Raw genomic sequence first — 15671 nt, forward strand, 5'->3', positions numbered from 1 at the left:
TTGCTTTTGTATTGCCAACAGTGAAAGTGTGATTTCACTGTTGGTATTTCGCTAATGCAAACCTGATTGAAAAAGGTTGGCATTATCTTGACTCACTCTTGGCTCACAAAGGCAGATGTGCACTGACGTTTCTGGCATTTCTCTGACATTAAGGCCTTGATCTGCAGCTAGTTGAAACAGAAGTTTTATGATCTTTCGTGATGGAGATCAATGCTAAATTCATAACATAACCAGGGCAACCCAAGAGCATAAGCCACTTGGCTCTGTCTTTAGTTTGCTTTTGCAAAGAACATGAATGTTCCAAAGATCTTAGGAAACACTGCCTAACCCTTTGGGTATAGTTTACACATGTTGTAAATTTCAAGTGTACCTTCAAGTTAATTTTGAAAAGAAAATACTGTGCACTGTGTACTTTCTACAGCTAGTGAGGGGGGACCAGTGGACACACATGAACATGAACGTGACATGGTGGCCAGTCAGTTCTGTCCAGTTTTAAGTGAACCCTGTCCGTTTAAATAGTGCCACATGGCTTGTATAAAAAAGCCGGACTTAATGAGTTGTATTCCACTGGAGTATTGGCTTTCATGAGTCGGCCTTTCCACATGGAAAATAAGGACATTCCTGAGTCTTCTGTGCTGCAACGCAAACTGTCAGAATTAGATCCGTAGATGGAAAAATGAACACATGCTCTCTGTCTGAGTAACTGTAATGCAACACCAGGGATATTTACAGAAGGGGTTCTCAACTGGTGGGTTGTGACCCAAAAATGGGCCACTGGTCTGATCTAGGGTCTTGACTCGTGGGGAAAAATAGTTAGGATAGCAAAATGTATGGAGAAAACGCAACCCATTTTTTGTTGATATATTCTACAATATTTTTCTGTACATTCATCTGTCACTTGGTTTTTACCAAAGCCAAATGAGGCTAATGCTAACATGTTAGCAGGTTTCTTAACTTGCGGTAAATTGCAGTAACCATAGCCCCTTTCACACTTTATCCGTGACAATACACGGATAATGTGACCCGGCATTTGTCCCGGGATTGTTTGATTTCAGTTCATTCACACTGCCAGTGATTTGTGAGTGAGATCAGTGAGATCTGTGAGTGCGTTCACACACAACCCGTAAAGATCCCAGAAAGACACATGACGTCAGGATGAGACGTGTAACGTACGCGTCAAAAACATGTACACGTACATGCGTATACCGTTTCACAAATCTGGAGAACGATCTCAACTTCAGCACGGATAGTGAGGAGCGACTGGTCTCTGCATCGTTCCAGTTTGCAAACATTTGTTCGTCATTTCTTTGTTGATGACGAACACAAACTTTCTTCAAAAAGCAACAGAGTCACAATGGCACGAGCATCATCACTATGACACACCACTTACGGCATTGGTACTGGTTTTTGTTCACACAGCGAGCGTTCCGACTGATTCCGGCAATGTTACTAGGTCCCCAACCCGGCATCGATGCCGGTATCAATCCTGGGTCGTGTTTGCGTTCACACAGAAGGCGTTCTGGCAATTTCCCGGGATCAACGCGCTGTGTGAAAGGGGCTCATGAAACTATTAGCAGGATGCGCGGAGGTATGGAAATAAATACGTTGACAGGCAGATAGGGCATCCTATAATTTGGACCGAATGCAATGATTGGACGAACATTTTTTTTTTGGTCCTGAGACTTCCACAGAAGATATATGTCAAAATTTTAATATTTAGACCACTTCTGATTGCTATCAGGATGTGAAGAGTTTCAACCTGCAGGCCTATAGACCATTTCACAAGATGTAAACAACACTGGTCCAGAAGCACTTCCTGTTTCAGTTTGTAACTGTTTTCTTTATTTCACATGTAAAGAAAACATCTTAAAGATGTTTGTTTAACTTTTTGATTCAGTTTTAAATGTTCTGTTGGTTGTATTTTATCCCAGCTTTTATGTAGTGTTAAAAAACTGAAACAGGAAGTGCTTCTGGACCAGTGTTGTTTACATCTTGTGAAATGGTCTATAACAAAAAGTGTTAATTAAAAACATTGCCTATCGTACCTTTAAGGATTTTTTTTTATAATAATCAATTTTGCCAATGTGTTAGGCAAACCTTGGTCAAAAGCAGCTGAGCGCCACTCATTTACTGTCACGTGAGACATCAAGGACCATAAAGTGATGTAGCTAAACTTACAAACAGTAATTGATCCACCATCCCTTTTGTGTGGATACGTGGATGGCTCTTCCTTATGTCCCATATGTAATGCATTAAAGATCTCCCATTCTATCTCTCTTTCTCTCACGTTTCCTCTATGGTCTTTGGCAAGAGGGACAGAATAAATAAAAGCATGGAAGAGCCAAGGATTTGCCTCGAGGTGCCAGGGCAGGGTGACCTAAGTGTGAAAATGAGAACAGGATGCACGAGAACGGTTGCTATGACAGACCTCTGGGATTCCCAGCAGAGTGAGGTTTTCTTATGAGTTTTTACTGGACACGGTTCCATTGGAAAACCAACCGTTGTATTGGCTGTTAATCATGTGCACAAATAAAACGTGTAACATACTTCACTTTTGTATCATGGTTCCATGACATGACATTTAAAGCTAATTTGATGGCTGCCTGTTTTCGCTCCTGCCTTACCGCAATGCCCAAGCTCTCCGTTTGTGACGTGCAGGTTCACAGAACCACTGTGGAATCCTGCAGAGAGGGAAACAGGCGTACTGGAGCCATAAAACCAAACCAAAGTATTATTTCCATTTTTCACTGTGAATTTGCTGATAAACTTCATCTTTGTTTAAAGTTGCTGTATTAAATGGACTTTTTTCAAAGCAGGAGATGGTGCAAATCCAAGGTAATCCCACTCATTCACATTGCTTGCTGGGGTCACTTCCCAAAATAAACAAAAAATAGGACCTAATTGCTGAGTTATTTCTTTTGGCTCAGAAACCACTTCTTTCTTCAATAAATTTGCGAGTCCCCCTGGGGTCCAGTTATAGCTTGGTTTGGTGAATTGCATTCTCTCATGAGGTAATAAGAAGCATTAGGCTTGGCAGAGAACGCTGTGGAAAAAAGATATCCCAAACTGGTAAGTTTTTCCATACTGTGTTCAATGCTATGTACAAGGGTTTACATAAAGTCACGTAACCTTGAGCAGCAATCATTAATTAAGTAAGGAATAATGAATTGAAGGGGTTTATTCTGCAATAATGACATGCTGACTGAACATTTTCCTGTTTATTACATGACTACGCACCATAATAAATCTAATATGTGGACATTAAATTTTTATTTGAGTTGAAATTATTTTACAAGTGTAGCCTACTGTACACTAAAGCTGCGTTCCATTTACCTCAGAAGAGGGATGTAGCTGAGAACAATGTCCACCATGTTCCATTACACAGGTTGAAAGACTAAGAAGGTTCACTACGGTTTATTTGCTGAACAGCCATATTGTATTCTGAAGTCAGGGTTTTGCACTTCCCCCGAGTTTCCCAGTCACAGCTCCGACTTGATTCCAGTAAAAAGTTCCAACTGGGAACACACTTCCAGAGACAAATAGAACACACTATAAAGCCTCATCTAAGAAAAAAAGTAGTCCACTACAATGTACAGAACAATCAGTCTAATTAGACAAAAGGAGTGAAGGGTGAAAGATTTCCAATTTCGCAATGGGCTTGAGAAACCTGCTTGGCTAGAAAGTGACTTCTATGTGAGCTGTTATTGAGAATTTGCCTACATTTCACTAATGAGACTCCATCTTAATAGGAAATATCAGACTGCTGGATGGTGTGACTTACCTAATCAAGTATTCCAGAGAGCCATGTAATTAACATTCAGAAGGAATGACTGCAATTTACCCAAGCTTAAGCTAATGTGATCTTGGCTTATGAGTTATTTTGACTAAAATGAGTCCAAAAATCACATTTTGTGAATTTTGAGGAATGTTTCCAATTGATGTAATTCAAAAGAGCTTTATGATCAGATAATTAACTAGGCAATTTCAAAACCAGAATATTTTTTTTGCCACACTAGTTGAGCTTTTGACACATCTTTTGTTAAATGGCTATGCTTTTACGACCTCCTCACAGTCTAGTAAAACAGACCTCTGCTGTATATTCATAGATTTGATTCAGAGTTTGAGGGTGAAATTTGGCCATAATTTGTATCCTTATTAAAATGATATGCCAATTATTAGCTCACAAATATGACCTCATCTAACCAGACGATTTGTTTTGCAGAACGGTTTACTTTAGTTCTAGCACAAAGTTTAAAGGGGTCATATGCCATTTTTGTACAAGTTAGTAATCTTTAGGGTCTAAATGAAAACTTTGTAATATACTTTTATAAAAAATTCTCATTAGTAAAACACCTGACTCCTGAAGTACACCATTTGTATTGTAAGAAATTTTACTGCATGGTCAAAAGCTCAGCACGCCATTTCAGTGCATATGCCTTTAAATGATAATGAGCCTCGCTCACCCTACCCCAATAATCATAATCATGATTATATAGATCAGTGGTTTTGACACAATGCACGTATCACACCTATTCCAGTAGATGGTGGTAATGCACATAGCTTGCAAACTGCCAATAAAAATCACAGAAGAAGAAGAGAAAGAACACAATGCAAGAGGAGTGTTGCCTTGCCCTTGACAACAGTTGAGGGTATATTTTGGAGAAAGAATGGCAGCGGGAGTCTCTGAGGACACATCTGTGCAACCATATCAATTTGAAGGGCATTTCGGACTGGTTGGTTAACGTAATGTCACTTTGATCTATTTTTGTATGTACTGGCAGGGTAGAGTAGTGAGATAAGAACGCTAACGTTATGTGTTTACTGATGTATACGTAAGTTCGTTGACAGATTGATGTTACAGTCATTGTCATGAAAAACTTTTTGGTGGTTTGCTAACTGTGGTTGTCATGTCAAAGTCATGATGTCATGTTGGCTCCCCAGATGTAGATCTACATTTTTCTTCGTTTTGCGTGGACATTTGACGGCGTGTACAGACACGTGGAATCACTCGGACGTTAATGGCGTAGACATGCACGCATGCACGCGGATACACGCGGATAGCTCAAAATAGGTAAAGATAACACGCCACTTGACTCGAAAGTGGTGTGTATGTTTATGCAAAAGTCATGATGTCATGTTGGACGCGTGTACAGACACGCAGAATCACTTGGACGTTAATGGCGTAGACATACACGCAGATACACGCGGATAGCTCAAAATGCGTAGAGATAACACGCCACTTGACTCGAAAGTGGCGTGTATGTTTACGCAAAAGTCATGATGTCATTTTGACCCTTGTTTATAAAGCAGTCTGTTAAGAAATGATTTGCGCAAACATGAACGCATTGGCATTGCTCGTGGGGAATATTTCCTTCGAAAACAAAACTTAGCCACTGTGTCTTCAGTGGTTTGGATATAGGAACATCAAAATGACTGTTCGTTATTACACCCAAGAACAGAACACCACAATCGCTTAGACGGCATTCTGCTCCAGCGTATCAACAATGGCGGACTATGATGATGACAGCTCGCTCAGGGCGGGGATGTGTCGAAACGCTACTGTCAATCAACAATCGTTGGAGGGGCGTCCGACCGCGTGACGTCACAAAATCGAACGGCGAATATATAAGAAGATTAAAACAAAAACACTGGATGGATTTTTATCATATGATGGTTGTGTAGCCACGGCCAAGCCAACACACATTTCAGTACAATCAACTTGTAAAAGTGCATGTACCATTATATGACCCCTTTAAGGTTTATTTTGGGAGCAATTCAGAATTCCATCTGTAGAAGTAATCTATTTTCCTGGACAAATGTATCTAAACTGGAAAATGTTTTCCCAGTGGAAGATAGAATGATGTTTCCATATTTACCTTAATTGTGGTGAACAAAACAAAAGAATTTAAAATGCACGTTAAATAAAACATTACGAATTATTCAAACTGGAACAGATGAAAAGGAAAACATTCAGAGAGAAGACGGTCTCTGTCAACAGATGGTACTGGAAAATGATTTTAGGTTTGGACTGCAGCATCAGCACATTCTTTAGCAACTGGCAGTATGTTTGAAACATCATGAAACCTTCCATGTTTCCTCGGCAGAATCACCTTGGACTGTAGTCTCTGTCAGATGACTAAATTATATTCATTAGCCTGACACAGTGTCCTTAGCTGAACTCACATTGCCTGATAGCAGAACCTTAATACCATGCATCAATTCGGTATAACCTCATATCCTTTTATACCTCACAGTGTTCCCCATACGTCTTTGATAAATTCAAGTGCTTTTTAAAGAGGCTCCACAACATGCTCATATTAGGACAACATTTTTGCAACAAGAAGATTTCATTTCAAAATATATAAAGTGTTATTTTTAACGGAAGAGCACAGCACTATACAGGTAGTTGCGCTCCACTGAACAGTTGTTCTACCTAATACTTTTTAGTTAACTTTACTTATTGTCTTAATTGTAAAAATCCAGTTATCTGTACTATTCACAATCACATATGCCTTGTTTACTCATAAAACCCAAGTTAAAATTTATTTATATGTTTGAGTGCCATTTTGTCAAAAACATACAATAATAAAGAGGTGGGGTATAGGCCTACTTCTTAATAGACTTTCACTCATTTCCTTCATTTCTACAGTTATCTTTCTCTGGTTGCATTCACTCATTTCCCAATGTTAAATTGTTAATACAGCTGAAAGATTTGAGAGAACACCACAACACATTTATTCAGAGAACATTCGAAAATAACATTTTCATAACTTAATAGGAACATTAGCAAAGCATTCTTGGAACATATTTTTTGCTAGCTAAGATATCACCCATGTCATGCTAACAACGTGTATGCCCTGCATGTGTTTGCAGTATCTTGACAATGATTTCCTTCCATTATCTGTTAATATAAAAGGACAAAATTGATTTTGACGTATTTGCTCATGAAATTGATACACCTCTGGCACAAAAGTGGCTCTTGGCTATTTGTTTGAAAAATATTTTATTACAGCTAATAAAAGTTCCTTACTTTTTCCTTTCAGTCTTAGTTTATGATTAGTACCTCTGAAACAGAGCTGTGGTCAGTGCCCCAAACTCACCCTGCTATTACACGCATCTGCAAAATGCCAATTAGCCAGCTCACCCTCGCTTTCAATAAGGGGTTATTCTGAAGAGTTCTTCTTTAAACACAGACATAGGCCTATGTTTATCTCCAAAGCTTATATTTAGAAAGCACGTTTTCAATGGTAGGACCAGGGCTGCATTTCCCAAGTGGATCATAGTCACCATTTCCACCAATGGTCTCTACAATCAACTTAACTTTCCTCATGATGCTTTTGAGTAGAACACGTGGTCTGGTGAGTTAAAAGTAAAACAACAGCAAAAACAACAATGTAAATGATTACAGATAATTTGTTACTTTTATAGCCTTAACTGTTTGTTTAAATCTGAAGGTTCTTCTGATTGGATGAAAGCACTAATGGCCTTTGACCCCATACAAGTTTTCAAATGTTTTGACAGCCCCTCATTTTTTCCCCAAAGACTGCACATCATAAATTGGCACCATGAGGCAGCTATGTTACTGCAAGACTACCCACGTTGCATTACTCAAACAAGAAATATGAACTGAAAAGTCTCAAATCATAATATTTCCTTTCTTGTCCTGTTTGCCTGTAGCCATTCAAAGATGGTTTGATGTTCTAAATGAGAGTGTTTTCCTCTGTCTGTCTGATTATTTCCAGATAACCAGTGTGACTGTGGATAGATCAGGCAATTTTAATGTAGACTAACTGAGTGAGATATGAAAGACTGACAGAGAACCATGGAATAGAAAATGCAAAAATATCCCGAAGCAGTGGTTCTTTAATGCAGTTGTGCAAGACATGTTTTACAGTGCTTCACTTAAACTAATTTGTAAAAATATCCAGTGTGACAATTTGACAAAGTTATCTGTTTAGCATGTGTTAAGGCATATGTCATGCTTGCGTTTGGTTTCCAGGGGATTCGTATTGCGGTGAATTCAACTCTGTTCAGCTGTAATGATTCTTCATTCCCCTCAATGAAATGTGGTGTATGTTTTATTCATTAATGATACCGAGAGAGTTTGTCCTCAGCCAGGGCTGGAATGCCAGCACCTTAGCCATGCATGCTATGACAATAATTACAAAGCCAGATTCTTGAGTGATGTGATCCCCTTCAGAGTCTGGGTGAGCCAAGCCAAATCAAACTCTTTGATATACAGGTTTTAAAGTCCTGATGCATATGTAGGTCATTTTCATTTGCCCTGGTAATAAATTCTTGACTATGGAAGCAAGTGCTCACTTAAAAGGTAAGTTCACCCAAAAATGAAAATTCTGTAATCGTTTATTTCAAACCAGATTTTCATTTATCTTCAAAAAATAAAGGAAGATATTTCTAATAAAATCTGAGCGATTTCTGTCCTTCCGTTGACAGCTACACAACTACCACTTTGATTAAAACGTGAATAAGAGATTGTTAAACTAATCCATATATGAATTGAGCGGTTTAGTCCAAATTTTTCAAAGAGACACAATCACTAAGTTATAAACAGATTGAATATAAGATTGTTATCAAATGTAAACATTGATTAGCGAACATAAAAGCTCTAACGAACATGCTTGACTGAAGCTCAAACGTGCTGAGTAACACACTCATTGGTTCTCGCAGTCACAAGTCAAGCAAATATGCTTGAGCTTCCGTTCACCAAAACTGATGTGCGCTTCTTAAAAACGCGGCACTCGTGCATGAGACGAAAAATAAGCAAAACTGTCAAAGAAACGGTGAATGTCCAGTATAGAGCTTGTTCACAGCTGCACCATCTTTCTTTTTAACAGGAATGAAAGTGATGCTGTGATGTGGATTGAAAACTGATGAAACTGCAAAAATATCTTTCTGAGAAATTTCAGTAGACAAAACCCCCCAGACAATATGAGCTACGGAAAATTACACGTGATCTCGGAGCTTTATGCTGCTTTTACAGCGGATGCCATTGAAAACACAGTACCCTCACAGACCTTATAGACCTTATTCAGAGCAGCGCCATGACAGTTATGCGACTACCCCAACCTAAATACCCTATCCATCCATCCATCCATCCATCCATCCATCCATCTTCTTCCGCTTCATCCGGGGCCGGGTCGCGGTGGCTCTAGGCCAGCCGGGAGACATAGTCTCTACAGCGTGTCCTAGGTCTTCCCCGGGGCCTCCGCCCAGTGGGACGTGCCCGGAACACCTCCCCGGGGAGGCGTCCAGGAGGCATCCGGAACAGATGCCCGAACCCTATTAAATCAAATTACTATGCAAAAGTTTGCTGTTTTATACTGGGATTTAAGTATAACAAACATGATTTGAATTGAAAAAATGTGATGAGTGGTTTTGGGATAGTTGGATTTATAATGAGTATCCAAACCATTGTGTTTTCTTTTTTCAAATTTTTCCCCCACACAATTTGTATGCAGTTATTATTAGTTAATGAGATCCACTGTTCTCTCACTATTTAATCTTTCACCCAATTTTTTTTTTTTTTTTTTTTTTGCGAACTTTGACAATTATATATGCGTATGGCTTGATCTCACTATGTGAGCTGCCAAACCAAGAAAGACGATCTCCATGAGTTCCACAAGACACTGACAGGCTAATTCGAAGTTATAAAGGGAGCTCGTATTGGCCCAATTCCTTTTTAGTTGTCTTCATATTTCACAACACAATTGCTCTAGAGGAAAATCATTATTGCTCACTGTTTCCATATCAGGGCTTTTAAAATAGCAGTTGTGGAGATGCTGGTTTCCTGACCACAGATGTTCGCAGCTACTGCTACCCTGAATGGTTATTTCGAAGAATGTCTGAGATGGCTTTTGGACTCTATTTGACAAGACAAAAGCAAACCATGTTGACAGAACTGATGGAAAGAGTAAGGAAGGAGTCTGCTCTGTTGTATTTACAGCCATTACAAATAATCCCCTCAATATTTCTCCCTTACTAACCTATTAGCCTTGTTAGCAGCATTCACTTCTTCTGTGGTTTCAGAGCTTGCAATGACAGATGGATGTCCCTGTTTGTGATATGTTATCCTAGTGTCAACTCCAGGATGATGCTGTATTCAAGGGAGCCAAAATGGAAAACACCTGTGGTGATCCTGGTGATGCTCTGTCTGGTAGAAAAATGTCTCAACATCTGGTTTCGTCTGAACTCTCTGAAGACTGCGGATGATTCCTCGTCCCTTTCTCTCACACTCCAGCATCCCCCCTTCTTTTTTTTTTAATTCAATATCATATGGAAAATTTCTCTTCTCCCCAAAGTAAGGCCAGAAAAAAATACTCATCTGGATTCTTCAACAGCAGCAGTGGTGATTGATAGAGACGTAACTGTTTTCATCTTAAAATGTTGGACAAAACAAATAGATATAAATCTTCCCGTGTGCAAACAGGGAGACAGTGGCCCGAGAGAAGGCGGGGGTGGGCGGAGTGAAAACTTTATGGCAGCAACAACGTTAATTGCAGCTTTGGATGATTTCAGGGGCCCAGACTCACCAGTAAAAGGTGATTTCATTCATCTCCCATAACAGATTGATTTCTCCTTAAGTAACAGCCAGTTACCTTTCAGTTTGGAATTCCAAAATGCATACATATTGATATAGTTTATTTAAACATATGCTTGGGTCATCATAACAGTGTTTTAATTATTTATTTATTTTGTCTTGAGATTCCTTCAAGTGACTGTCTAGTCTAAACATGCCATGGAGTTTATTTGGTTTGTACCATCTAAATGTTTCAGAACAGTGTGTGAGTGATTATGTGCATGTGTGTTTCTCTGGCAATAAGCATCTGAAGTCGGCTAAAGAGAAATGAATTTATTTCTGTCTGGAAAACATGACGCACAGTTTTGACTTCCACAGGTGCAAAACAGTATCGGGACATCTAGTATTTTTCTTCCAGCTTCTCGAAAATCAAATCATCCAGTCGTCGAGATTTATCCTTCCCTTGAGAGAACACAGTTGAGACACAACGAACGTCTAAGGAGCTTTAGGTTGTCTGTCCACATTTCTTCCATTTCACCAAAATATGATGCAGTGTAGAATATAAAACGGGACAGATATCAAATATAAAACGGGACAGACAAAACGGGACAGATATCAATGCACCCCCCCCCCCCCCTTTAAATTTCGAACTGTTAATGTTATTGTTAGTTACTTGTATTACTTTATTGCATTGTGTTCAATTTGGTGAGACTCGGAGTCGCCAGCAGGGGGCACCCGGGAGTTGCACAGCGTATGAGTGGCTGTCTGACTAGCTAGCAGCGTAGAAGTCCAGCACGAGATGAAGCGCGAAAGTGCAGAGAAATGTGCTCCTTGTTTGAACATTGCATTTTATTGTGGTTTATACAGGTAAGCTGACAATAACCTTATCTACTGGTAAATACATAACAGTATTGTATTCTCATAGAGCCGTAGTTCGTGCCTGAGACGTTAAGAAAAGTGAAGTTTTAACCGTGATTAAGAGTGTTATGTTGTGAAATGGCGGACGAGGGAGAGGGAGAGGGGGTGGGGTAGGGGGGGGGGGGGGGTTGACTGCGATTTCACTTTTTTCATTTTAAATAGTGTGTAATGTTGCTGTTGATGCATGATGCATGTATCTGCAAAGTTACAGCGCTGAAAGTTCAGTGTAAGCAGAGCTATCGCCTTTTAAAAATCAGGAAGTATCCACAAGTTTCCTACGCCCCGTGAGGCCTTGCGTCAAAAGTGGGCGCGACTTCCGGTTTGAAGTAAACAAAGCGCTACTTGACATGCTTGACACTCGTTCATTCAACAGTTGATAGTCATTCAAGTTATAGCGATCCAAACTAGCTAACGATGTGGGAACACAACCTCAACGAAATTAAAATGGGTGAAATAACAGTGCCTTTACCCTCCGCAGTAGTTGATTGGGAGTATTATAATAACATTATTAATAATTAATACTGATCAAGGCATGTTGACAGACAGTTGTGCGAGCTGACAAACAATTAAAATAAAAAATACACACTAGTCATTGTGCTTTGGAGTTTATTCAAAATTATAAATGAATGTGCTACTTGAATACATTAACTGGCACATTTGGTATTCTGTCAACACAGGCTTTGATCCTGAGTTTAGGTGTAACATCAGTAGTGAACAGCCAAACACATGCTGATAGAGTTTATAGAATATTAAGATTTTAAACAAATGTACACAGGATGATTCGTTGTCTTTTGGGAGGTTGATGGAAACTTCAGTCGTTGGTAGGATCACTGTGATTTCGTTTTCAGCTTACGTTCAAAACAATCACGTTTAAGCCACTGAATTAGTTTAGTCCGGTTATACATACAACCGCGAACAGCGCATGTTGTCCCTGAGCTCCGTAACGACATCTCTCATAAAGATTGGCGACTTTAAATAGTAAAATAATTCTCCGAAAAACAGCTAGCCTCTTCGCAAAACACACAAAATACCATTGGAATGCTACTTCCGCCGCCTCACCGGAAGTTTCGCCCACTTTATTTTTTACATGAGCGCCCCTCGGAACTTGTGGATAGACGAATCCGACGAGCGTTCTGTGTAGGCTGCCATCTTGTGGCGACGCCATTACTGAGCTGTTACACAGGCATATAGACATATGCACCGGTATGTAAACAAACCTCGGTGATAACGCGAACTCACCCTCGATGACAGCTACAGCCAGGCAGAATGACTTGTTGGTTTGATCTGTGACTGCAGTGGCCTCCAGTCACAGATGAAGGTACAAACGATCTTACAGATTAACGTTATTTATGAAAATAGCTTGGCAAGCAAGCTAACGTTTGCTAACGAGGAAACTATAAAAAGATCTGTCCATTTGGCAACAATAAATAAATAAATGAATGAAATCAAATAAACAAATTCATGTTTTTCATTTGTGTCCAATATTTATCTAATTTTCACATTGCAACAGGCAAGGGTAAGGTAACGTTACAGCTAGAAAGTATACACAATATCGACCAATTAGTGTTTTTAAACCATGGAAAGAGGTCAATATAACAGCAGGAAAACAATTATGTCACATAACGTTACATTTAGCTCAGGAAAGCCATTTAATGACCATAGCATGTTAATTGAATAGAAAAAATAGCAAGAGAGGAGATTTTGCTGATCACTATATCACATATTTATTATATATTTTTTACTTATGTCATTAAATAATTGTTATTATACGCGAATGTCCGCGTCTTGTACTCGCCCAGGAAATCTGTAAACCGTTCGGCACCAGACAGGGGCAGTCGACCCGGGGTATTCACAGTGTTTTCTCTTCAAAATTGAAATTTTACTGCCACCATTGAAACAATTTATAACGGAAACTGTTTACCCACTCGATATTATACAAGGGATAACGTTGTAACGTTAGTGACAGTCGTAAATCGCGGGCTGTTTATTCCAGTGGACGCAAGTTGCAACTAAAACAATAGGAGGCAATGGCGCAACGCTACCCAGCAACAGCTCAGTAATGGCGCCCCACTTACTTCCGGTAGTTTCGCCGGATTTGTCTATATTGCCTACAAAAACGACTCAATTGAGACTACAGCTAGATTATTGTACGTCACTAATGCCGCGTTCCAGGCAACCTGTAACTCGTGTTTTTCCAACCTTATACTTGTGAAAGTGCACTGGAACGGCAGTCAAACCCGTGACTTTCCACCCGTGAACTCGTACTAGACCAATGTACTCCCAGTTACGAGTTCTGACGTCACATAGCCCACGAACATATACAAAACTACAATGACAGCCCCTACGGATGCAGTGTTTCTGCAGGCGGTACTCGGTGAGAATACACTTTAGGACAATATAACGTTAACTAGTTTTCAGTCCATTGAGTGCAAGGATAAATTAACACCATACATTTCCAAATATACAAATGAAGTAAAATAAAAGGTTTAACACCGTATCTTGCCTCATGCGCTATTTTTCCTCCTCAGTTTCCCACAAATAAACAAGGAGTAAGCACCTTTGGTGTTAGAACTTATTACAAATGTGCGTGAGCCCCATAAGGTCCACCATGCTGGTTTGTTTACATCTAGGTAGTTTGGAGTGAATGACCTGGGGCTCGTTCTTCGTACCTTGCTTAAAACATCCGAGAATTCTCTGTTTGCGCGGTTCCGGATCAGAGGGTGTGGCTTGTGGAGCTGTACAACGCGGGGCATTCTGGGACCCGTAGTCTATACATATGCGCCCTTTGGTTATTTTCTGTCTTTTCTCGGTCAAGAGGGCACCAAATTAAAAAATTCTTTTACATTTCGACTACATATATGATCCACTTTCAATAAAGATTAATGTTGCAATGGGTGAAATGCTCCTTTAAGAGCCGTGTGTGGTGAGTTTCTGTTTGACTCTCTTCATCAGTTTTATGAAAAATAAGACTTTTTAAAAACGAAAAACCACGAATACATGTTATATTGCACCCCATAAACACAATCATGCAAAGAAAAAAAGCAGTCAACCCCCCCTTTAAAGGGAAAGCTGGAACTTTCCAAGGCTGCTTTTGGAACTCTCGGATTCCACAGCGGGCTTATATTTTATCTCAAGGCCTGTCTCCTGTACTGTTTGGATGGAGTTTGGCATGATGAACAAAGTCCTGTATGATGACCTCACAGGATCAGAATAAGTAGCAATCCTGCGTGGTGATCTGACCCAAAGGTCCTGGAGAACGGAAGGACCTCTAATGTTTTTTTATTTGTTGTCTTAAGCTCCCATACTCAAAGGCCGTCCCTATAAAGATAATATTTCCTGTTGTTTATATCCGCAGACAGTAACGTCTTACAGATGTGTACACGATTCATTCGTGCATTTGTAGCAGAAAGCTGGTGCTTGTGCCCTGACTTTTTTGCTACTTTTTTGCTGCATCAGGTTCAAAACTTCCAAGAATAAATATTGAGCATCTTTGACTGATTTTTTTTATTTTTTTTATAGCTTGTGTAGTTATGTTGTCCACTAGAGGTAAAGTCATCTTTTCTCAAGATATTAAAGCCAAAAATGATCCTTAATTTATATGCTTTGTCAACACAAATAAAAATATTTTATCGGATGTGCTTTTCGTCTACATGGCAACGGCGTTTTTGGGGCTTAAAAATGCAAAAAAGTGAAACCACCCTCCAGAGTGGAAATCTTAAAAATGCTCCACCATCGCGTTCCTGGGTAAAGGGTAAAAACGCAAAAAGTCTGCTTGACAGTGAAGGTTGTACGCAGGCGCGCAGACAGTGTTCCACATTGCCACCTAGCCGGCTGGAGTGCATACTACATTGCATTTCACACACTTTTGCGTCACCATATGCACAGGGATTTCCCACCCAAAACGCTCGTCTAAACGCAGAATAACAAGTGATAACGCAACGCCACTTTTGCGTTTTCTCTTCAGAATCGTTTCCGTGTAAACGTAGCCTAAAATAAACAGTAAGAGATGGATATCTCTTAAGTATTGAACTGTTTTATTTAATAAAGTAGAGCTTTAGAAAACATAAAACAATATTGAGCAAGGCAGAAGAAAAAGTTGTTAGTTTCTCCTGAGTCACCAATGCCTGACAGGGTTTTGCTGTCTTGTTTCCTCTCCTGTACTGGACAAAGTGCTTTTCAAGAGGGGGTAGGGACTCCCAGCATGTTAAAGTAATCA

The sequence above is a fragment of the Pimephales promelas genome, chromosome 17 (assembly GCF_988280905.1).
Source record: "Pimephales promelas chromosome 17, fPimPro1.hap1.1, whole genome shotgun sequence".
NCBI lineage: Eukaryota > Metazoa > Chordata > Actinopteri > Cypriniformes > Leuciscidae > Pimephales > Pimephales promelas.